We start from the raw sequence: 25,584 nt of genomic DNA on the forward strand, positions 1-25,584 counted from the left end.
AAAATTGAAAAAAAAAAGTAATGAGTAGCGTTACTGATCTGATGGGACAGTGGTTCGCGTCTTGACACTCCTAACACTTTTTTTCCTAACATTCGCGTTTTTATTAGGTTCTGATACTTTATTATTAGTTTAATATAAGTATATACTATAATAGTTGACGTTATGTAACTACAGGGTGTTACAAAAAGGTACGGCCAAACTTAAAGGAAACATTCCTCACACACAACGAAAGAAAATATGTTATGTGGACATGTCTCCAGAAACGCTTACTTTTCATGTTAGAGCTTATTTTATTACTTCTCTTCAAATCACATTAATCATGGAATGGAAACACACAGCAACAGAACGTACCAGCATGAATTCAAACACTTTGTTACAGGAAATGTTCAAAATGTCATCCGGTAACGCGGATACATGCATCCACTCTCCTTCGCATGGAATCCCTGATGCGCTGATGCAGCCCTGGAAAATGGCGTATTGTATCACAGCCGTCCACAATACGAGCACGAAGAGTCTCTACATTTGGTACCGGAGTTGCGTAGACAAGAGCTTTCAAATGCCCCCATTAATGAAAGTCGAGAGGGTTGAGGTCAGGAGACCGTGGAGGCCATGGAATTGGTCCGCCTCTACCAATCCATCGGTCACCGAATGTGTTGTTGAGAAGCGTACGAACACTTCGACTGAAATGTGCAGGAGCTCCATCGTGCATGAACCGCATGTTGTGTCGTACTTGTAAAGGCACATGTTCTAGCAGCACAGGTAGAGTATCCGGTGTGAAATCATGATAACGTGCTCCATTGAGCGTAGGTGGAAGAACATGGGGCCCAATCAAGACATCACCAACAATGCCTACCCAAACGTTCACAGAAAATCTGTGTTGATGACGTGTTTATACAATTGCGTGCGGATTCTCGTCAGCCCACACATGTTGATTGTGAAAATTTACAATTTGATCACGTTGGAATGAAGCCTCATCCGTAAAGAGAACATTTGCACTGAAATGAGGATTGACACATTGTTGGATGAACCATTCGCAGAAGTGTACCCGTGGAGGCCAATCAGATGCTGATAGTGCCTGCACACGCTGCACATGGTACGGAAGCAAATGGTCCTCCCGTAGCACTCTCCGTACAGTGACGTGGTCAACGTTACCTTGTACTGCAGCAACTTCTCTGACGCTGACATTAGAGTTATCGTCTACTGCACGAAGAATTGCCTCGTCCATTGCAGGTGTCCTCGTCATTCTAGGTCTTCCCCAGTCATAGGCTGGAATCTTCCCTGCTCCCTAAGACGCTGATCAATTGCTTCGAACGTCTTCCTGTCGGGACTTATTCGTTCTGGAAATCTGTCTCGATACAAACGTACCGCGCCACGGGTATTGCCCCGTGTTAATCCATACATCAAATGGGCATCTGTCAACTGTGCATTTGTAAACATTGCACTGACTGCAAAACCAAGTTCGTGATGAACACTAACCTGTTGATGCTACGTACTGATGTGCTTGATGCTAGTACTGTAGAGTAATGAGTCGCATGTCAACACAATCACCGAAGTCAACATTACCTTCCTTCAATTGGGCCAACTGGCGGTGAATCGAGGAAGTACAGTACATACTGAAGAAAGTAAAATGAGCTCTAACATGGAAACTAAGCGTTTCCTGACACATGTCCACATAACATCTTATCTTTATTTGTGCGTGAGGAATGTGTCCTGGAAATTTGGCCGTACCTTTCTGTAACACCCTGTATAAGTTAACCATTTTTCGAGGGATGACTTTGTTCGATTGGCTTAATCTACAGGACAGCTTTCGCTACTTGTTTAAAGCTATTTTGTTCCTTTTTGCAAATATTCTGTTACTGGGTAGGAACACTGATCAAGTAAGACTGACCTTAGGGTTATACTAAAATGTGGGAGTGATGAAATAATGTTTATCTTATGCGGAGAAGTATTCCAAATTTGCACCGCACTGTTTGTAATGGACCTTTTATAAGTCCGTCTCCTTATTGATTGGACATGGTACTTTCCTTTTCGTAGACGATGGAAGAAATGTGAGTTTTAATAGAGGTAACGTGGGAATTTTACCCGCGCCCGTTGAGTAAACAGTGTGATTTACGAACTACAAACATCGCTCAACTGCCGCTGGACTGCGTTGCGATCGCGTATACCACGTTGGGGCCCACGTACCGTGTGCACAAGTCGCATCGTTCCTGAGCGTTCAGCAGCACGTTGAACTTGGCACGCTCAACGTTGACGTTCAGCAGCACGGTCCGTGTGCCGACGGCTTTACTATGGGTGTCGTAGACGTGCGTGTCATCGCGCTACTGTCTTCAAGTCAATTATAAACATAGAAACGAAAAGTGGCACTGTATCAGGTGTCCCAAAAAATGAACTGAAACGAGTTGCTTCTACCTCTGTTCTTGATTGACCATGTACATTTGATGGATGTAATTTCAATTTTAGTATTTTTAATAGTGATACCTTCAGGCAAGGGGAAGGCTGCTTTACTATTGCCTTTGTACGAAATGTTAGTACTGCTTCTGCCACTGCTGGGTTGATGAGTTCTGATTCTTGAAGTGCGATTGCTTATCACTTTATTTTGGGGCACCTTCAGCAATGTACATGCATTTGAACGTGCGTGCTAAAGTGAAGTCAAACTAGAATTGTTAGTACTGATGTTAAGATCTTCAAGAATGCAATCATAGTGAAACGGTGTGTTTCTGGTTACATTGTGCACAGTCTTGACTCTGCAAACTGTAGAAAAACTTACCCATCTCATCGGGCAGAATATCCAGCTATGAGACGTTAGGTGTACACCAGATTGTCAAGACTGCTCCAATGCTTATGAGAAACGGTGAAACTGATACAATAGTGGTACGACCGAGGGGGCAACGCAGTTGTTAAAGGAATAGCGGACGAGGAGCCGCTCACCAACACTCTATAAGATGCATATAAAATATCACACATACTAAATTTGGTGGGGTATAACAGAGCAACAGCAGCTACACTCTACTGTTGGCATAAAGAGCAACGTCTATCTAGTGATGGTTTGCAGCCACACGGGTTATTGAACATCACAACACTGCATAATCGCTCCATAAATCCTTGCGAACGTATTTTGCTAGCGTGAAGTCTCTTTCTTCAGACGTGCTTCCTAGTTCCGATATACACTACTGGCCATTAAAATTGCTACACCACAAAGATGACGTGCTACAGACGCGAAATTTAACCGACAGCAAGAAGATGCTGTGATATGCAAATGATTAGCTTTTCATAGCATTCACACAAGGTTGGCGCCGGTGGCAACATCTACAACGTGCTGACACGAGGAAAGTTTCAAACCGAGTTCTCATACACAAACAGCAGTTGACCGGCGTTGCCTGGTGGAACGTTGTTGTGATGCCTCGTGTAAGGAGGAGACATGCGCACCATCACGTTTCCGACTTTGATAACGGTCGGATTGTAGCCTATCGCGATTGCGGTTTATCGTATCGCGACATTGCTGCTCGCGTTGGTCGAGATCCAATTACTGTTAGCAGAATATGGAATTGGTGGGTTCAGGAGGGTAATATGGAACGCCGTGCTGGATCCCAACGACCTCGTATCACTAGCAGTCGAGATGATAGGCATCTTATCCGCGTAGCTGTAACGGATCGTGCAGCCACGTCTCGATCGCTGAATCAACAGCTGGGGACGTTTGCAAGACAACAACCATCTGCACGAACAGTTCGACGACGTTTGCAGCACCATGGACTATCAGCTCGGAGACCGTGGCTGCGGTTACCCTTGACGCTGCATCACAGACAGGAGCGCCTACGATGGTGTATTCAACGACGAACCAGGGTTCACGAGTGGCAAAACGTCATTTTTTCTGGATGAATCCGGGTTCTGTTGATAGCATCATGGTGGTCGCATCCATGTTTGGGGACACTGCAGTGAACACACATTGGAAGCGTTTATTCGTTATCGCCATACTGGCGTATCACCCGGCGTGATGGTATGGGATGCCATTGGTTACACGTCTCGGTCACCTCTTCCCACTGACGGCACTTTGAACAGTGGTCGTTACTTTTCAGATGTGTTATGACCCAAGCCTCCACCCTTCATTCGATCCCTGCGAAACCCTACATTTCAGCAGGATAATGCACGACCGCATGTTGGAGGTCCTGTAAATGCCTTTCTGGATACAGAAAATGTTCGACTGCTGCCCTGGCCGCCCCATTCTCCAGATCTGGAAACGTCTGGTCAATGGTGGCCGAGCAACTGGCTCGTCACAATACGCCAGTCACTACTCTTGATGAACTGTGGTATCGTGTTAAAGCTGCATTGGCAGCTGTACCTGTACACGCCATCCAATCTCTGTTTGACTCAATGCCCAGGCGTATGAAGGCCGTTATTACGGCGAGAGGTGGTTGTTCTGGGTACTGATTTCTCAGGATCTATGCACCCAAATTGCTTGGAAATGTAATCACATGTCAGTTCTAGTATAATATATTTGTCCAATGAATACCCGTTTATCATCTGCATTTTTTCTTGGTGTAGCAATTTTAATGGCCAGTAGTGTATAATAGACAGGTCGGTAGATGAAAATCCAAATGCTACAGTTTTTACTAGCGAAAAACAGCATGTTAACAGATCGTGTTCTTGCGACCGTCTACAATTTTCTGGTCTTGCGAATTTTCCTAAATATCTTACAGCGTTGTCCATGAACGGTTGCAAGAATTTCCATATTTTATTTGCCTCTTCTAGCTTAAGTGAAGATGACCTTTTCCAGACACCAGCTATCTGTGCCTTTCATTTCAGTTAAGTGCTAGCAGCCTTTCACAGGTCGTTGTTTCGTTAGAGCGTATATTTAAAGCTACCTGATTTGTGTCCTGATATTGACCTTGCATGTGCGACTCTTATCGGACTGAAGCGAAATTTTAAAAAGCATTATCTTTCAGGTTAGAAAAACTCATACCAACTACGTCGCAAAACTCCCTCTTGGTGTTCAGATATTTTTCGGTCAGTGTATAATTGATGTTCCTTCTGCGATATTGCAGAAAGTCTTGACAAGAATGTAGCCATTGGACATGATGGCTGACAACGGGGTTCACTGAGGAGTATGTTTCCCAGAGACGTACTTCCAACGTTACTTCACGGTACTCATTGCAAGATACCTCATCTGGTCTTAGGAAACATAAATTTTTTAATGCCTGCGCTGGTTTTGTATGACAAAAACACGATGATGGTATTCTCTATCGGTGTCCGGAGTCCGGTCTTCTTGCGACGACAGTGATGGGCGTTAATTACCTTTGAGATGGCATGTGGTGAGTTGATGTTGGTCAAGAGTGCGTTTAAGACGACAAAGACGCCACTGTGAACATATGAGTCTCCTTGGACGAGGTCGTGTAGTAGGGCCATGAGAAGGTTGTTTATGTTACGGACTGAAGAAGTGCGACACAAACTTTAAAGTTTGGAAGGTAGGAGACGAGGTACTGGCAGAAGTAAAGCTTTGAGGACCGGTCGTGAGACATGCTTCGGTAGCTCAGATGGTAGAGCACTTGCCCGCGAAAGGCAAAGGTCCGGAGTTCGAGTCTCGGTCGGGCACACAGTTTTAATCTGCCAGGAAGTTTCATATTAGCGCACACTCCGCTGCAGAGTGAAAATCTCATTCTGGAAACATCCCCTAGGCTGTGGCTAAGCCATGTCTCCGCAGTATCCTTTCTTTCAGGAGTGCTAGTTCTGCATGGTTCGCAGGAGAGCTTCTGTAAAGTTTGGAAGGTAGGAGACGAGGTACTGGCAGAAGTAAAGCTGTGAGGACCGGTCGTGAGTCGTGCTTCGGTAGCTCAGATGGTAGAGCACTTGCCCGCGAAAGGCAAAGGTCCCGAGTTCGAGTCTCGGTCGGGCACACAGTTTTAATCTGCCAGGAAGTTTCAAACTTTACGTTCTTCAGAACACTCTGGAGAATGTCCTGAAAGCTAGATTTAGGTATGTCCAGTTCGTTGCTCCACTGGAATTTGGGACTCAACAAAATTGACACTGTACAGCCACACACCTGCATATTCATAACAGTTTGGTCGAATGGACATCTGTTGTTTATAGTTATTAGTTCGAGCTGCCATCGTAGTTACTGCGCTGACGTCGTATGACCAGCAGGAATAAAATCAGTTTCCGGTGTTTTTGGACATATAGTGTATGTGGTCACACATACTCAACAGCTAATAAAAAGGGTATTACCAGCCAGGAAAAGTCTACGTAACAAACATATACAAAAATTGAGAGAGAAATTTCTGTGCATGTAAATTTGGTGCAAAGCATTATACGATAGTGAAACATGGTAAAAGGAACAAAAGGAAATCGAAGTATTTGAGATGTGGTACTACAGATGAATATTGAAAATTAAGTAGACAGACAAGGTAAGGAATGAGGAAGTCATGCGCAGAATCTGGGAGGAACTGAAGATGTGGAAAACACTCCCAAGGTGAAGAGACAGGGTGATAGGACAATGCTCAAATTGGAGGTGCAATTCAACTCCACCGTTTACCCCTACTTTCGTCAGAATTTCGAACATCTTGCACCACTTTATTTTGTCGAACGCTTTTTTCTAGGTCGACAAATCCTATGAATGTGTCTCGATTTTTCTTTAGTCTTAGTTCCATTATAAACTGCAATGTAAGAATGCCTCCCTGGTGACTTTACCTTTCCGAAAAGCGGACTGAATGTCATCTAACATATCCTCAATTTTCTTTTCCATTTTCCTATATATTGTCCTTGCCAGCAACTTGGATGCATGAGGTGTCAAGCTGATCGTGGAACAATTCTTGCATTCGTTGGCTGTTGCATCCTTCGGAATTGTGTTTATGAAGTTTTTCGGAAAGTCAGATACTGTATCGCCAGACTCTTATGTTCTACACAACAACGTGAAATAGCCATTCTGTTACCACTTCCCCACTGATTTTAGAAATTCTGATGGCATGTTAGCCTTCACTTCAGCCATGTTTTATCTTATGTTTTCCTGTTGTTGTTGATGCAGCTCTCCATGCTACCAAATGGTTCAAATGGCTCTGAGCACTATGGGAGTCAACTGCTGAGGTCATTAGTCCCCTAGAACTTAGAACTAGTTAAACCTAACTAACCTAAGGACATCACAAACATCCATGCCAGAGGCAGGATTCGAACCTGCGACCGTAGCGGTCTTCCGGTTCCAGACTGCAGCGCCTTTAACCGCACGGCCACTTCGGCCGGCTCTCCATGCTACCCTATCCTGTGCAAGCTTCTTCATCTCCAAGTACTTACTGCAACCCACATCCCTCTGAATCTGCTTAGAGTATTCATCTCTTGGTCTCCCTCTACGATTTTTACCCTCCACGTTGCCCTCCAATGCTAAATTTGTGCTCCCTTGATGTCTCAGAACATGTCCTACTAACCGGTCCCTTCTTTTTGTCAAGTTGTGCCACATACTCCTCTTTCAATACTTTATCATTAGTTATGTGATCTACCCATCTAATCTTCAGCATTCCTCTGTAACACCACATTTCGAAAGCTTCTATTCTCTTCTTGTCCAAACTATTTATCGTCCATGTTTCACTTCCATACATGGCTACACTCCATACAAATACTTTCAGAAACGACTTCCTGACACTTAAATCTATACTCGATGTTAACAAATTTCTCTTCTTCAGAAACGCTTTCCTTGCCATTGCCAGTCTACATTTTACATTTTCTCTACTTCGACCATCATCAGTTATTTTGCTCCCCAAATAGTAAAACTCCTTTACTACTTTAAGTGTCTCATTTCCTAACCTAATTCCCCCAGCATCACCTGACTTACTTCGACTACATTCCATTATCCTCGTTTTGCTTTTGTTGATGTTCATCTTATATCCTCCTTTCAAGACACTGTCCATTCCGTTCAACTGCTCTTCCAAGTCCTTTGCTGTCTCTGATAGAATTACAATGTCATCGGCGAACCTCAAAGTTTTTATTTCTTCTCCATGGATTTTTATTCCTTCTCCGAATTTCTCCTTTGTTTCCTTTACTACTTGCTCAATATACAGATTGAATAACATCGGGGAGAGGCTACAACGCTGTCTCACTCCCTTCCCAACCACTGCTTCCCTTTCATGCCCCTCCACTCTTATAACTGCCATCTGGTTTCTGTACAAATTGAAAATAGCCTTTCGTTCTCTGTATTTTACCCCTGCCACCTTTAGAATTTGAAAGAGAGTATTACAGTCAACATTGTCAAAACTTTCTCTAAGTCTACAAATGCTAGAAACGTAGGTTTCCCTTTTCTTAATTTTTCTTCTAAGATAAGTCGTAAGGTCAGTATTGCCTCACGTGTTCCAATATTTCTACGGAATCCAAACTGATCTTCCCCGAGGTCGGCTTCTACCAGTTTTTCCATTCGTCTGTAAAGAATTCGCGTTAGTATTTAGCAGCTGTGACTTATTAAACTGATAGTTCGGTAATTTTCACATCTGTCAACACCTGCTTTCTTTGGGATTGGAATTATTATATTCTTCTTGAAGTCTGAGGGTATTTCGCCTGTCTCATACACCTTGCTCACCAGATGGTAGAGTTTTGTCAGGACTGGCTCTCCCAAGGCTGTCAGACGTTCTAATGGAATGTTGTCTACTCCCGGGGCCTTGTTTCGACTCAGGTCTTTCAGTGCTCTGTCAAACTCTTTACGCAGTATCGTATCTCCCATTTCATCTTCATCCTCTTCCAGTTCCATAATATTGTCCTCAAGTACATCGCCCTTGTATAGACCCTCTATATACTCCTTCCACCTTTCTGCTTTCCCTTCTTTGCTTAGAACTGGGTTTCCATCTCAACTCTTGATATTCATACAAGTGGCTCTCTTTTCCCAAAGGTCTCTTTAATTTTCCTCTAGGCAGTATCTATCTTACCCCTAGTGAGATACATCTTTACATTTGTCCTCTAGCCATCCCGGCTTAGCCATTTTGCACTTCCTGTCGATCTCATTTTTGAGACGTCTGTATTCCTTTTTGCCTTCTTGGTTTACTGCATTTTTATATTTTCTCCTTTCATCAATTAAATTCAATATTTCTTCTGTTACCCAAGGAGTTCTACTAGCCTTCGTCTTTTTACGTACTTGATCCTCTGCTGCCTTCACTACTTCATCCCTCAGAGCTACCCATTCTTCTTCTACTGTACTTCTTTCCCCCATTCCTGTCAATTGTTCCCTTATGCTCTCCCTGAAACTCTGTACAACCTCTGGTTCTTTCAGTTTATCCAGGTCCCATCTTATTAAATTCCCACCTTTTTGCAGTTTCTTCAGTTTTAATCTACATTTCATAACCAATAGATTGTGGTCAGAGTCCACATATGCCCCTGGAAATGTCTTACAATTTAAAACATCGTTCCTAACTCTCTGACTTACCATTATATAATGTATCTGATACCTTCTAGTATCCTAAGGTCTTATAAACATCTCATTCTATTACGGGATACTCTGTCTCTACTAAATCGATTCCTGTCTCCTTCTACAACATCGGACAAATCTTATGTCTCACAGAGGCCTTCAATGCACTCTTTCGACCTATCCGCTCTCTCCTCTGCATTTAACAGCGGAATTCCAATTACACTCACAATGTTACCGCACTTGCTGTTAATTACACCGTAGGTTGTTTCGATTTTACTACATACTGAGTCACTCCATCCGACAGTCACTTCTGTTCCGGTTTCTTCACATTTTCCATGCACAAATTTCGTCTTAGCATCCAGCACTTCCTATTTATTTATTTCTTCAACGACTTGTTTTTCTGTGTTTCTGAAATTCCCCGAAATGTTGTGTACTTCCTTCTTTGATCAATGAAATGAAGTATTTCTTGTGTGAAACATGGTTTCTTCGCAGTTACCTTCTTTGTCCCTACCTCGTTTGTTTCTCTTTCCACCATCAGTAATTTCCATTTTAGAGATGTCCGTTCCTTTTCAACCGTACTGCCTACTGGGTTACTTCTTACTGCCGTATCTGTAGCATCAAATAACTTCAAGTGTGTTTCTTCATTCCTTAGTACTTCTGTATTCGATTTGTTTGCGTATTCATTGCTCCTAACTAATCTTTTAAACTTCAGCCTACTCTTCATCACTACTAAATTATGATCTGAGTGCACATCTACTCCTGGGCATGCCTTACAATCTAGTATTTGATTTCGGAATCTGTGCCTGACGATGATGTAATCTCACTGAAATATTCCGGTAACTCCTGGTCTTTTCCAAGTACACCTCCTCCTCTTGTGATTCTTGAACAGAGTATTCTCTATTACTTGCTCAAATTTATTACAGAGCTCACTTAGTTTTTCTCCTCTCTCATTCATAGCATCAAGTCACGTTCTCCCGTAGCCCTTTTTTCTATTCCTTTCCCTCCTACCGCATTGCAGTCGCCCTTTACCACTAGTTTTTCAACTGCTATAATGTACTTAATTACCCGTTCATTACCTTCATATGCTTCCTCTATCTCTTCATCTTCAGCTCTTCATCTTCAGCTTGTGACATCTTTGTCGGTATCGGTTCTCTGTCGTTTCTGATGAGTAGTACCCTATCAATGAACTGTCACAGTAAATGTAAACGTAGGCTTCCACGGCCGTTGACACAGTCAATAAAATTATTCTCCGTTTGGAACAGCATTGTCAAATATAAAATTCCGACATTTCAGCGAGCATTGCAAGACGCTTTTCTCAGAGTGTATTGCTAATTGTTGAATAGGCGCTAGTTTGATTACTTATATATAATGGAGTAGTGCTGTCATCTGGGGCCGGCCGGGGTGGCCGAGCGGTTCTAGGCAATACAGTCTTGAACCTAACGACCGCTACGGTCGCAGGTTCGAATGCTGCCTCGGGCATGGATGTGTGTGATGTCTTTAGGTTAGTTAGGTTTAAGTAGTTCTAAGTTCTAGGGGACTGATGAGCTCACAAGTTACGTCCCATAGTGCTTAGAGCCATTTGAACCATATATATATATATATATATATATATATATATATATATATATATATATATATTCTGTCATCTGGCCACTTGCTGTCATCTGGCCACACGGAGAAGAAGAGCTTCAGAACTTCCACCAGCATCACAATCAACAGCACAGCAAAATTCACTTCACCATGGAGATTGGAAAGAACGAGGACACGGAAGTTTACCGTAAGCCTGAAGGGAAGCTTCGATACAGAGTTTATAGGTAGCCCAGCAACACCGACAGGTCATCCCACCACCATCCTACGCAAAAGAAATCGGCCCTGGAAACTTTAACTAAGAGAGCCTACAGATCAGCGCTGAAAACAATCTCAAAGCTGAACTACAGAACCTCAGCTCCTTTTGGGGAGCTAATGGCCACAACATGAGAATGGTACAAAAAACTATGATGCTAAACGAGGAGGGCAATAGGTAAATGCAGAACAAAGCATGGAACGCCGACCTGCTTCGATACGTGCTAGGGATGACTGAAAGTCTGGGCAAAATTCCCCGTCGTGCAGGTATGAAGCCGATTTTTCATAGCAACATGAAAATTAAAGACGTTTTTAGGACGACGAAAGATATCATTGGGACGTTTCATGCAGGCGGAGTGTATAAAATCGGGTGCGAATGTGGAGTGGTGTGTGTATGGGGGACTGGGTGTCCAATAAGCGCTAGGTTATCTGAACACGAGAGATATATCCGTCTCAAACAATACAACAAATCGACGGTTGCAGAACACCGGGAAGAGTGCAGGATGAAGATCGAATTTCGAGAGGCCCGCATACTGGAAAAACATTCGTTTATATTGAGGAGGAAGATCAGAGAGGCTGTAGAAATAGCCAAGCGACATGACAACATGAATATAGAAGACGGGTACCGACTCCCAGCATCTTGGCTGCCAGCATTGACAGCTTTGCGGAAGGACAGCTGTTGCAAAGCAACAGGGGCACGGTAGGTCTCAGCGCCGGAGGGTACACAGACTGCTGACGCGCCCTAGTCGATACCAAGCAGTCAGTCAACAGCGCTAAGCTGCAGTAGCCGCTCGTTTTCCTATTCGCCGATTTCCACCAGTGACAAGCAATAGAGGAAACTCCAATGGCAACACGTAATGCAAAGACCAATAAAAGAACACCTAATACCCTTCCTTCTCACCCTCATATCCTATAGTATATAAGTAATCAAACTAGCGCCCATTCAGCAATTAGCAATACAATCTGAAGAAGGCGTCTTGCAATGTTACTGTAACGTCGGAATTTTATATTTGACAATTCGGTTCCAAACCGAGAAGAATTGCATCGACTGTGTCAACGGCTGCGGAAGAATACGTTTACCTTTACTGTGACTGTTCATTGACAGCGTAGTTCTCATCAGAACCGACAGCAAAAGGTTGGAGAGGAATTTCGATGCTACTAAATAATGCAACGCAGCTGTGATAAAAGCAGTTATTCTTTAGAGACACGTTGGCTCCAAATTCTTTAAGTATAATTCATTACAAAAAAATTGGAAAATCGTAGTTTACACCCACAAATCCAGCCAGACAGTGGTCAGGCAGATGTGCACCTCTAAGGAGGTTCAAGACCACTGTCGGATACCCATTGCATTTCGTTGTTGTCTCAATCCCGCTAATCCCAATTGTTGTTGTTGTTGTGGTCTTCAGTCCTGAGACTGGTTTGATGCAGCTCTCCATGCTACTCTATCCTGTGCAACCTTCTTCATCTCCCAGTACCTACTGCAACCTACATCCTTCTGAATCTGCTTAGTGTATTGATCTCTCGGTCTCCCTCTACGATTTTTACCCTCCACGCTGCCCTCCAATGCTAAATTTGTGATCCCTTGATGCCTCAAAACATGTCCTATCAACCGATCCCTTCTTCTAGTCAAGTTGTGCCACAAACTTCTCTTCTCCAAAATCCTATTCAATACCTCCTCATTAGTTACGTGATCTACCCACCTTATCTTCAGCGTTCTTCTGTAGCACCACATTTCCAAAGCTTCTATTCTCTTCTTGTCCAAACTGGTTATCGTCCATGTTTCACTTCCATACATGGCTACACTCCATACAAATACTTTCAGAAACGACTTCCTGACACATATATCTATACTCGATGTTAAAAAATTTCTCTTCTTCAGAAACGATTTCCTTGCCATTGCCAGTCTACATTTTACATTTTCTCTACTTCGACCATCATCAGTTATTTTACTCCCTAAATAGCAAAACTCCCTTACTACTTTAAGTGTCTCATTTGCTAATCTAATCCCCTCAGCATCACCCGATTTAATTTGACTACATTCCATTATCCTCGTTTTGCTTTTGTTGATGTTCATCTTATATCCTCCTTTCAAGACACTGTCCATTCCGTTCAGCTGCTCTTCCAAGTCCTTTGCTGTCTCTGACAGAATTACAATGTCATCGGCGAACCTCAAAGTTTTTACTTATTCTCCATGAATTATAATACCTACTCCGAATTTTTCTTTTGTTTCCTTTACTGCTTGCTCAATATACAGATTGAATAACATCGGGGAGAGGCTACGACCCTGTCTCACTCCTTTCCCAACCACTGCTTCCCTTTCATGCCCCTCGACTCTTATAGCTGTCATCTGGTTTCTGTACAAATTGTAAATAGCCTTTCGCTCCCTGTATTTTACCCCTGCCACCTTCAGAATTTGAAAGAGAGTATTCCAGTTAACGTTGTCAAAAGCTTTCTCTAAGTCTACAAATGCTAGAAACGAAGGTTTGCCTTTTCTTAATCTTTCTTCTAAGATAAGTCGTAAGGTTAGTATTGCCTCACGTGTTCCAACATTTCTACGGAATCCAAACTGATCTTCCCCGAGGTCCGCTTCTACCAGTTTTTCCATTTGTCTGTAAAGAATTCGCGTTAGTATTTTGCAGCTGTGATTTATTAAACTGATAGTTCGGTAATTTTCACATCTGTCAACACCTGCTTTCTTTAGGATTGGAATTATTATATTCTTCTTGAAGTCTGAGGGTATTTCGCCTGTCTCATACACCTTGCTCACCAGATGGTAGAGTTTTGTCAGGACTGGCTCTCCCAAGGCTGTCAGACGTTCTAATGGAATGTTGTCTACTCCCGGGGCCTTGTTTCGACTCAGGTCTTTCAGTGCTCTGTCAAACTCTTTACGCAGTATCGTATCTCCCATTTCATCTTCATCCTCTTCCATTTCCATAATATTGTCCTCAAGTACATCGCCCTTGTATAAACCCTCTATATACTCCTTCCACCTTTCTGCTTTCCCTTCTTTGCTTAGAACTGGGTTTCCATCTCAGCTCTTGATATTCATACAAGTGGCTCTCTTTTCCCAAAGGTCTCTTTAATTTCCCTCTAGGCAGTATCTATCTTACCCCTAGTGAGATACATCCCAGCTTAGCCATTTTGCACTTCCTGTCGATCTCATTTTTGAGACGTCTGTATTCCTTTTTGCCTTCTTGGTTTACTGCATTTTTATATTTTCTCCTTTCATCAATTAAATTCAATATTTCTTCTGTTACCCAAGGAGTTCTACTAGCCTTCGTCTTTTTACCTACTTGATCCTCTGCTGCCTTCACTACTTCATCCCTCAGAGCTACCCATTCTTCTTCTACTGTACTTCTTTCCCCCATTCCTGTCAATTGTTCCCTTATGCTCTCCCTGAAACTCTGTACAACATCTGGTTCTTTCAGTTTATCCAGGTCCCATATCCTTAAATTCCCACCTTTTTGCAGTTTCTTCAGTTTCAACTTGCAGTTCATAACCAATAGATTGTGGTCAGAATCCACATCTGCCCCTGGAAATGTCTTACAATTTAAAACCTGGTTCCTAAATCTCTGTCTTACCATTATGTAATCTATCTGATACCTATTAGTATCTCCAGGATTCTTCCAGGTATACAACCTTCTTTTATGATTCTTGAACCAAGTGTTAGCTATGATTAAGTTAAGCTCTATGCAAAATTCTACAAGGCGGCTTCCCCTTTCATTTCTTCCCCCCAATCCATATTCACCTACTATGTTTCCTTCTCTCCCTTTTCCTACTGACGAATTCCAGTCACCCATGACTATTAAATTTTCGTCTCCCTTCACTACCTGAATAATTTCTTTTAGCTCGTCATACATTTCATTTATTTCTTCATCATCTGCAGAGCTAGTTGGCATATAAACTTGTACTACTGTAGTAGGCATGGGCTTTATGTCTATCTTGGCCACAATAATGCGTTCACTATGCTGTTTGTAGTTGCTAACCCGCACTCCTATTTTCTTTATTCATTATTAAACCTACTCTTGCATTACCCCTATTTGATTTTGTATTTATAACCCTGTAATCACCTGACCAAAAGTCTTGTTCCTCCTGCCACCGAACTTCACTAATTCCCACTATATCTAACTTTAACCTATCCATTTCCCTTTTTAAATTTTCTAACCTACCTGCCCGATTAAGGGATCTGACATTCCACGCTCCGATCCGTAGAATGCCAGTTTTCTTTCTCCTGATAACGACGTCCTCTTGAGTAGTCCCCGCCCGGAGATCCGAATGGGGGAGTATTTTACCTCTGGAATATTTTACCCAAGAGGACGCCATCATAATTTAATCATACAGTAAAGCTGCATGTCCTCGGGAAAAATTGCGGCTGTAGTTTCCTCTTGCTTTCAGCCGTTCGCAGTACCAGCACAGCAAGGCCGTTTTGGTTAATGTTACAACGCCAGATCAGTCAATCATCCAGACTGTTGCCCCTGCAACTACTGAAAAGACTGCTGCCCCTCTTCAGGAACCACATGTTTGTCTGGCCTCTCAACAGATACCCCTCCGTTGTGGTTGCACCTACGGTACGGCCATCTGTATCGCTGAGGCATGCAAGCCTCCCCTAAAACAGACACATTTTACCTTCTACTCTGCCTGTCACGTTCTGGGCATGTACACTTTCGATTTACAGTCTTCCGCAAATTTTACCCTTGCCCTCTGCACTAATTTTAAGATTTTTCAAACGAATAACCTTTTTTACCCTTTGGCAGTCTCTGGTCTGACCAGTCCACCTTCTCTGTCCCCAAGGGGCATTTTCCTGTGGATACTGCGTCATATTTCTAAGTTCTAAGCTACCCTTGGCTTTTCTGTATCCTTCATCCTTTACATTCTTGCAAGTCACTGTGCCGGCCTACCGCGCCCGACTCGGCTCTTTTAGTAATCCTTCGCACGCTGTCTCCGCTCTGGCCGTCCATCTGTTTACTATTCCACTGTACTGTAATCGGCGCTCACTTACTAAAAAGGCTATAGCTTTAGTTTCGGTGATATTACAACAACCGCGTTTCTTTCTGAAGCCACCTCATATTCTTAGCTATCGAATGAAGTGGTCCTTCGAGCACAGCAAGCTGCCACGTTTCAAGTTGGCTTAAATGATTCATTGATTTAATCAGCAACTGAAGGTGGTGTATAACCTCCTCACTCCTTCTTAGTTTATGTGAATAAGAAGTTTATATTGATGGTAAGTGCGAGAGGAGATCGACACGGGTGGAGGAGGAGGTGGAGATAGATAGAAGGAGAAGGATATTATCAGAGAGAGTAACTTGTGTGTTTTCACTTGCTTACTGTTCTGTCCTCACAGATGCAGCAGCAAGGGAGGTGTGTCATAACACACAGATGGTTTACCCATTGAACAAAGCTCAAGGTCAGAGAGAGGGTAGAAGAGGAGATGCACTGAGGAGGGAAGAATTATGAAATGTTATAGATTGGAGGAAGACGAGACAGACAGAGTGGGAGGAAGAGGTGGAGATACATAGGTGGAGGAGGAGATTGATGGAGTAGGAGGAGATGGGAGGGGAGCACTAACTGGGTAAAGAGAAGGGGGAAGAGAGGATGGAACGAGAGACGAAGGAGACGGAAATTAGGATGTCTGTCTGATTCCCACACACATTTGGTAACGGCGAATCACTGCCAAGTTCGCTAGTAAATTATAATTACAAGGGAGAACTGTGTTGTGGATTGCTCCAAATATAGAAACTGTGTTAACTGTCGCCTATTGCGATATGCTGGAGGGAGGCAATGTAACAGTAATATAATGCAAATATAAGGCCAGAGCTATAGAAAAATAAAATGATATGTCAAGAGGACGCGTACGTTTCCGAACGAATGAGGAAATTTCGAATAATACGGAACGGGACGCTTTTGCTTTGTAATCTAGTCGCCACCCTGACACTTTATATTACTTTCTCGAATATCGCGGGAAGCTGGAATGTTTTTTCCTTTGGTACCAAATTTTATAAAGGGTCATCAGTGGTGCGCAACGTATGTTTTGGGCTGTTCATTCAGATACCCTTAATTCACACAAGTTGTACTCTTCATCATACACAGGAGCTCTTGCATATTTTATGTGTGTGCATTCGCATTCCCTGCGGTTCATAACGATTTCCGGATTCCACTCCGGATAACGGAGTTGAATAATTTGTTCGACAGGTACTGAATGAATGAGAGGTGAATATTGCGTTTTGAAATTGTTTGCTGAAATAGAATATGCGAATAACAGATGGTGGAAGCATAAGAGGTAGTACGATATCCCATGTAAAAGTTAATTTGTGAGTACTTCCCCATATTTTTATAGTATATCTTGTTTAGAAATCTAGGAACCTACGTGTTACAAAGGTTACCACTGTCAGTACTTAGCGTTAGTGAAGATTAGAGCAATTTATAAGTATATACCGGCCACTTACAGTTGAGCACACATAAAAAGGCAATCCAGATGTTTCTGTGTGACGGAGTTGCTGAAACTTATACGCAATGTATCTATCAATGGCAGAGGCACGCGACCATTCAAATTTGGTACTACGTTGAAATCAAGACAGGTCTTGTTCATACAGTTCTTTATTAAGCATTATGTGTTTCAATATTTCAGCATCAGATTGAAGGTTGAAATAAAATTTTAAAACAAAGCCCATGAAAGTGAGTACAGAGACTTGTCTTGTACTATATTCAGTCTATGTGCTCTGTTTCGTGAGCTTTGTACTAAAGTTTGGTTTTCATATTTAGTTTGATATTTAGTTTGATATTAGTAATAAAGAATTGTGCTACCAAAACATTGCTAAACTTCAAATTTGTGCCTTATGTACAATGTAGCGCGACTCCGATGCGGGTGTGGAAGCACCGACGTGTAGGTAAATGATGAGTGTGACATTCGTGGTGCCGGTCGGTGTGGCCGAGCGGTTCTAGGCGCTACAGTCTGGAACAGTGCGACTGCTACGGACGCAAGTTCGAATCCTGCCTCGGGCATGGATGTGTGTGATGTCCCTAGGTTAGTTAGGTTTAAGTAGTTCTAAGTTCTAGGGGACTGATGACCTCAGAAGTTAAGTCCCATAGTGCTCAGAGCCGTTTGAACCACTGACATTCGTGTCTTTCCGAAGTGGATGCGGCAAATGCGTAAACGTGAACTGTGGTTACGTTATTACGAAATGCATCCAAACAGCAACAACGTGCTGTTATTCTTTTCGTGGTTGTCGAAAGAGAAACACCGGTAGACACAAATCAGAGAATAAGTAATGTGTATGGGGCACTAGGGATCATCATGCATTTAGGCTCTTTAAAAGTGCTTGAATAACTCCTGTCTGATGATGATAGTACTGACCCGTTATATTTCTATTACGTACCCAAAATTTGAGCTGTAGTACTCAGTTCGAACATTTTCAATAATCATTCGCCTATGTTAACCAGCTTTTTTCGCTTAAGATTCAATAAATACCGTTTCAGGCTCTCAGAGGCAATAACTGCAAAATCTATATGCAATGTATATGTATATATATAGTGTATCTATATACAGTAGCTATACTAAGGCGTTGACTGCCAACTAACATAGCTGCTATCGCTTATAGTAATAATTTTAAATAACCGTTACCTCACATCCGTAATGGGTACTATTAAATTGCTAAAGCAGGCAAGACGAGCAACCAGCTGCAAAGTCATTATTTTCTTGGAAGACTTATGTGGTCACCACATTATGTTAGCACATAGGAAAGGAAGGAGAGGAGAGGAGAGGAGAGGAGAGGAGAGGAGAGGAGAGGAGAGGAGAGGAGAGGAGAGGAGAGGAGAGGAGAGGAGAGGAGAGGAGAGGAGAGGAGAGGAGAGGAGAGGAGAGGAGAGGAGAGGAGAGGAGGGGAGAGGAGAGGAGAGGAGAGGAGAGGAGAGGAGAGGAGAGGAGAGGAGAGGAGAGGAGAGGAGAGGAGAGGAGAGGAGAGGAGAGGAGAGGAGAGGAGAGGAGAGGAGAGGAGAGGAGAGGAGAGGAGAGGAGAGGAGAGGAGAGGAGAGGAGAGGAGAGGAGAGGAGAGGAGAGGAGAGGAGAGGAGAGGAGAGGAGAGGAGAGGAGAGGAGAGGAGAGGAGAGGAGAGGAGAAACAAATCAAAAAAGGGAAGAAAATAAGAGGATGTGGCGAAGTCGCGTCTTTAGAAACTGCTCTCCCTGATAAAAACGATGGAATGATCCTTTCTTTGGCAATACCTTTGCCACCATAGCAGGATAATCCTTTAGACCTATGGAAACTCTGTTCTCCCAGTTATATAAGCTAGCCAACGTCTAAGTGACAATTCCAGAGAGCGTTTTCCTTCAAGCGTTTGTTTTGAAAAGTAAGTCGTATGTTATCAGTCAAGTAACAAACTATCAGCGGAATGACTTGATCAGATACTGCTTTTGAATGACTCTAAAGAGAAAAAAATGTAAGTTTAAGTATAATGTGATTTATTTATTATTGGGTACTGTTAAGCTGCTGTAATGATAAGATATTCTGTATTTTTGTATTTCATGTACCAGACTTTTTTAAAAAAAATTTAATCTGCAGTAAAAATAAGAATATTGCTTGATTTAATGCTTGTTTTAATCTATTTACAACTTGCGAAAATCGGCGCTCTCTCTCTCTCTGCTACAAGTACATTTGAAGGACAGCGAGAGTGTGGAGCAGACTCAAAATATCTAATCTTTTTATGAAATCTAAGCATCGATATCTGAAAGTATCGTTAATTCTATGAGTAACATGCTTTACTTATGACGCTGCCTGTGAGTAACGTATCGGTACAATTCACGTTTGATACAGTGTTCTTAACAATGCCGAAAATCGCTTCATTCCTTGAGAGTCATTTAAGATCATTTTTTACTAAGAAACTGCCACTTGTTTGTTCGATAACGAGATATATGATAACATATAATTATGACACAACGTCATGCAGGAGAATGCGACCATTTTGCAAATCAATACGAGTACTGTAAAAATTCCGTATTGCTCACAAAATAAGAAGCCACTAGCTGGAACCCATCTTCAGATTGTGATGTGCATCTAGGTGACCAGATATGCAAAGTCACTGTGCAATAAAAAAAGCTGCCATGCATATGTTTGTTACTTACTGTTCTTTACATATCTGATAGTCAAGATGTTCATGATTATCTGAGGATGGGTTCTCCCCGAAACGCGTCAATAAGAGTCACTGATTTATCAGCGGGAGGCATCTTATTTAATGAACAATACAGAAATTGTGCAATACTCGTACTAAAATGTTAACATCGCCGAGCACAGAACAAGACTACTCAGTGACTCCCTCACCTGTCAGTCAGAGATAGGCCATTTCCCTCAACATTTGTCACGTTAATTAGATTCAGTTGTTTGTCTTCCGAAGCTTTTATGTAATAAATAATACTGCCTATATGAACTCGAAGGAGTAAGGATTTCAATTTGAACAGCTTGGTTTTTAATAAGTTATTTGTCAGTTAATATCATCTAAAGTTATGTATATTGCCGCCATATTTGTACTGGAATATGTAGGACCTGCAGCCGGTCAAGACATGTCTTCCACATACTGGAACCTCCCTTCTCCACGACCAGATGTCCCGGGCACCTGTGATTTGCTTGGCCGCAAGGCACGCACAAGTACTTCGTTCAGCTTAGTGATAATAGGAGCTTCTCCCTAAAAAGTCAACTGTCACGGCTTGGACCTGTGGCGGAGCTGGGTCGGTCGTTTGTGTTGTAGTTAACACTGCCATTCAGACTACCTACATAGATAGGGTTCTTGTCAATGTCCCTCCACTCTGTGGTAGCACATACGTGCTCGGCAGTGTAAAGCAGCATTGATGAAACCACTACCTAATACCTACCACACAGAGGCCGCGTAACTGTAGTTGAAAGTCAATTCCCAGAAAAGCCTTTAAAATCAGATTAACCCTGTTTTTCATTTATATTGAAACACATGAAATGCCTATCAAGTCCGTATTTAATGTGGTGAAACGCTATCACTGACAGTTCACACTGTCTGTATAACAAATATTCACTCGAAAACCAGCCAGAATTTTATCAAGTCCAACCTGACGAATTTTCACGTTCTACCAGTCTCAGAACGACAACTATTCGCGAGTTACATATTCGGTCGTTTCAGTGGTCTTCTTCGTAAGAGGTGCTCGCCAAAATATTCCGTACCGAGCACGAAACACGCAGTGTGGAGTTGTTAGTACAACCAGAAAGTTCACACGCTCATATCTCTCAAACCATTTAACTTAGGAACACCAAACGTTCATTAAAATGTTCGTAACTCCAGTAGCTGCAGTCACGAAATGTTCGAACCAAAATTAGCTCACTATTTCCTCATCTTACAGAGTAATTTTGAGTAGCGATCTAACATCGTGTTATCTGTAGGCCGGCTAGCAAGCGACTCCCCCCCCCCCCCCCCTTCTAGGTACTCTCCTCTCTGCCCACTGCTCCATTCGCGAGGGAACAGCTTAACTCTTATTAGCTGTTGAACTAAACGACCAGTCAGAAAGTTCCTTCCTGATCACTCTCGAGGCAAATCTTGCCTCATCCAATCACTAACTTGACAGTAATTAAAGTCAGCAAAACTTCAATTTCTTGTATTATGTTTAAATAGAATAAGCAAAGTGCGAAATGTTCTTGAAATTGATAAATAAATTTATTCCACCACTAACTTTCATTCTGGCTGCTTTTATACATAAGCATGCTCACACAGGCATACGTCACCTGAATCGTGGTTGCAACACAATTTTCTCACAGTTCGCTTGCACAAAATTTCACGTAAAATGAAAAATTATATTTTAACGTATGTCCCACATACAGTCTCTGAATCATTCTCACGCACTCACACTACAGAATATAATCAAATAGAAATTTTGACCGATTTTTGTGTTAAATAGTGCATAGTGACTAAAGTTTTAAGACGAATAGACAATTGATTTTTATGCACTGAAAACTTCGTAATGGCTCCAAATGATAATGAAAGTCAATCTGTTAATGTTCCTAACTCGGTTTCAAGAAAACAAGCGTAGGTTTTAGGACCTTTTGGTAATTTACTTCATCTCCGCAACAATAATAAATAAAAGTCTGAAATTTTGGAGGCATCATTCCATTAATGACAAAATGCTGTGTACCAAATTTGAACAAAATCGGATAATAACTAATATGGATTATTTAGATTCGTAGAGGGTATGAATCTTCATATCGACTGAATGTTATGCCATACAGTTCTCACGACAGGCAGCGTCAACTGTGCTGTGAGTAGAGCGAAAAAAAAAAACATAGCCATCCTGCAGCCACTGTACAAGACGGCTGCGTTACAGACTCCCCACTAGTGTATGTTCCTAATACCACATATTCCGCAATGATCATCTCACAGAAACCAAGTAATTTTCATTTTAGAAAGCGAAAGATGATTATAGTTTTCTCAATTGCAGAATATCAAATAATACGGTGTTCGGCCATTTGAAAAATAAGTTATTTGTAAGCTTACAGAGTACTAACTAAGAAAGAAAAGATCTTGCGCTCGTCGTTTTTTTCTTTGATTACCGTTTGAATTCAAAACCCACTTGTCTATCAAAGTCACACTCGAAATTTTTATGTTCTCACTTTGGGAATTAATTTTCGTGTTCAATCGGGTAATGCATGTCATATGATTGAACTATGCAATTCATAGATGATGCCGATGTAAGACTTCCTCATACGTGATTCGATGAAGAGTACGCAGTGCAGTATGAAGGTTTGTTTCATGCTGCAAATTATGTCTGCCTACACATATATGTGTCAGGAATTTGTGTAGGAAGGTCGTTCAAGTAAAACACAGACCACGGTTGGAGATAGAGAGCTTTAACTTAGTTTCCTATACTCCAGTCGAGAAGCATAGTAACTGTGTTTCGGAAGAACCTACACATATTCTCCTCCATCTGCTCTTAATTGTTTGTGAAACCAACTGAAGTTTGTACAAGTTTCCTATTATATTCTAGAAATTTTCTCAGGTTGGTGATTCAATTCATTAATAGGAAAAAATACTTTTGCTTCATTGAGCAGCAAAGTATAAAACATTGTGAGAACTAACCTGACAATTTGCTTTTAATGGACTTTTGACGATGAATTTCATTAGGTGTCACTTCTTTGTATTAAACTGATTACTGCCGCAATTTATTAGCTTGGCCGATTCCACGAAACACCATTGCTATTAAAAGTGGTTCTTGTACGAAGTGCCTTTTGCTGTCGAAATTAACACCTCGCATAGAGTTACTCCACTACGAAAATTTGGTTACACAGCTCTCTCATTACTGTATGACAAATATTCGCAGCGTTACAGTGCTTATCTGTGTTTCACCTGTTGTATAAATTTCTTTTGCTCTTGAATGAGGTGAAATGCATTTTCCTGTTAGGTTTCATATTTCTCGAATTGAGTGCGAAAACATCGGAGAAACAGTGAAAAATGTAGCGCGAGTCGTACAGAACGAAGAAGGAAGAACATTTTTTATCTTTTGAGATTAGCATACTTTACTTTACTCACACTGTCTTAGCACATTACGTCACACAAGGGACACTTTTGTTTACAGCAATTTAATAACACTTCATAGATGCAGATTAAGCCGATGTGGTCAAAGATGAGGTTTATCATACAGTGTGAAGGATCTGAATTTTAAGAAGTTCATATATGCAACCAGTAAATTTAATATAAGTCTTTAAAATTACTGAAATAACTTTGGCTAGCGAAATCTGAATGTTCATTTAACATAGACTGAGGGTTTTAGATTTTGTGGAGGTATATTTTCTACTGTTGTAACAGTTTTACTCGGTTACCATTGTCATCACAGTGTGTTATTACTAAATTTCTTCGTATCTTGTTAACCACATGTTTCGTTTCTAGACTTTTTGGTTATATGATTGTATGCTGTGGACTATTTTGAGTCCTTACTTATTATTAGTGGAGAATTCAATTGTTACACTGTATTTTTTTTAGACGTTAGCAATTACCTTTTGTGATATGGTGCCTTGTCATTGGATGCTGGCTAATACTTGTTCCTTCTTTCTTAGTGTGGCACTCTTATGCCTTATTTTTGTGTACTTGTGTGTCCAAATTATCAGTTGTTTTGGCTGTGTACCCATTGTTTATGGCAATAAATTATACTGTGTCTAGCTCAGTCCTAAGCCTTTTTTCTTCTAACTCAAGTGAGTGTGCTCTATGCCCCATGGAGCTTAAGACAAGATGTTTGCGTGCCTTGGGATGGCAGGATTAGTTGTCAGTTGTGATATCTGTATATGTGTCTTTCCTGTGTAAGCTGATCTTATGTGTACGAGTAAGGTTGGTAATTCTAACATCCAGGAAATATGTGCTTTCTTTTCTTCATGCTCTACTGTGAATTGCATGATTTTATGGAAATACTTGTATACTTTAGGTAGTTCCTGAATCCTCTATTTTGTGCCATCATATAGTAACAATGTATCACAAACAGATCACTAGTAATACGTTGTTTTATTTCTGAGCCGACTGTCTTATTAAGAAATTATTTTCCTGATGTTCGAGAAATGTATCTCTGGGTATTGGTAAACTTGACCATTAAAGGTAAGGTAATTATATGATAATATTAGAAGCAACATGTCGGTAACCCGTAATATTATGGCAACTGATAACGTTTTATGTATTACTACATTTTAATGATTATTGTTTCTTCAGCTGGTACATTTGCTAATAGGTTAGCGACTTAAAACTTAAGTTCAACATACACAGAAAGCAAGGGTACAGAGATATAATAATTGATAACTCATCATGCCATTCCACTGTACACATACATACATACATAAAATCATGTCTTTCCATCCATACTGCACAGAGCACACTGACATGACTTAGAAGAATGCAGCCTTAGCGACAAAAAGTACTGCCTTAAGCAAAGGACACAAGCCAAAACAATTGACGTTTTGGACACAGAAAATCACATATCACAAAAAGTGGCTAACCTTAAAAAAAGTTGTGTAAGAGTGGCATTCTCCGATAATTGTAAGTTAGGAGCCTTCCTAGTTCAGACATAAAAACATATAGCAAAAAAATCAACAGCAGTGGAACATATAAAGTATCATGCCCCAGTTGTCCTGCCTAGTATGTAGCGGAAACAGACAGAAGTTTCAAAACCTGTTTTCAAAAGCAATAAATGCTTTCAGACTCAGACACTCGGAAATATCATTTATTGCAGAGTATATGCTATAAACTAAACTTGTGAGCAACAATATGTTAAAACAATTGGAAATATACCTTCACAAAATCAAAAAGCGTAAATATATGTAAAATTAACAAGCAGATTTCGCTAGCCATTGTTATTTTAGTAATTTTAAATTCTTACATATATTTATTCGTTGC

At 41.4% G+C, this 25,584-nt stretch overlaps 1 protein-coding gene across 1 annotated transcript in view; it reads right to left on the minus strand.

Annotated features, from left to right (window-relative positions):
• The window catches only part of LOC126262729 (probable G-protein coupled receptor CG31760), a 682,895-nt gene that overhangs the window by 570,276 nt on the left and 87,035 nt on the right, over window positions 1-25,584 (minus strand). The gene's annotated exons all lie outside the window — the stretch shown is intronic.

This window comes from Schistocerca nitens, chromosome 6 (assembly GCF_023898315.1).
Source record: "Schistocerca nitens isolate TAMUIC-IGC-003100 chromosome 6, iqSchNite1.1, whole genome shotgun sequence".
NCBI classification, from domain to species: domain Eukaryota; kingdom Metazoa; phylum Arthropoda; class Insecta; order Orthoptera; family Acrididae; genus Schistocerca; species Schistocerca nitens.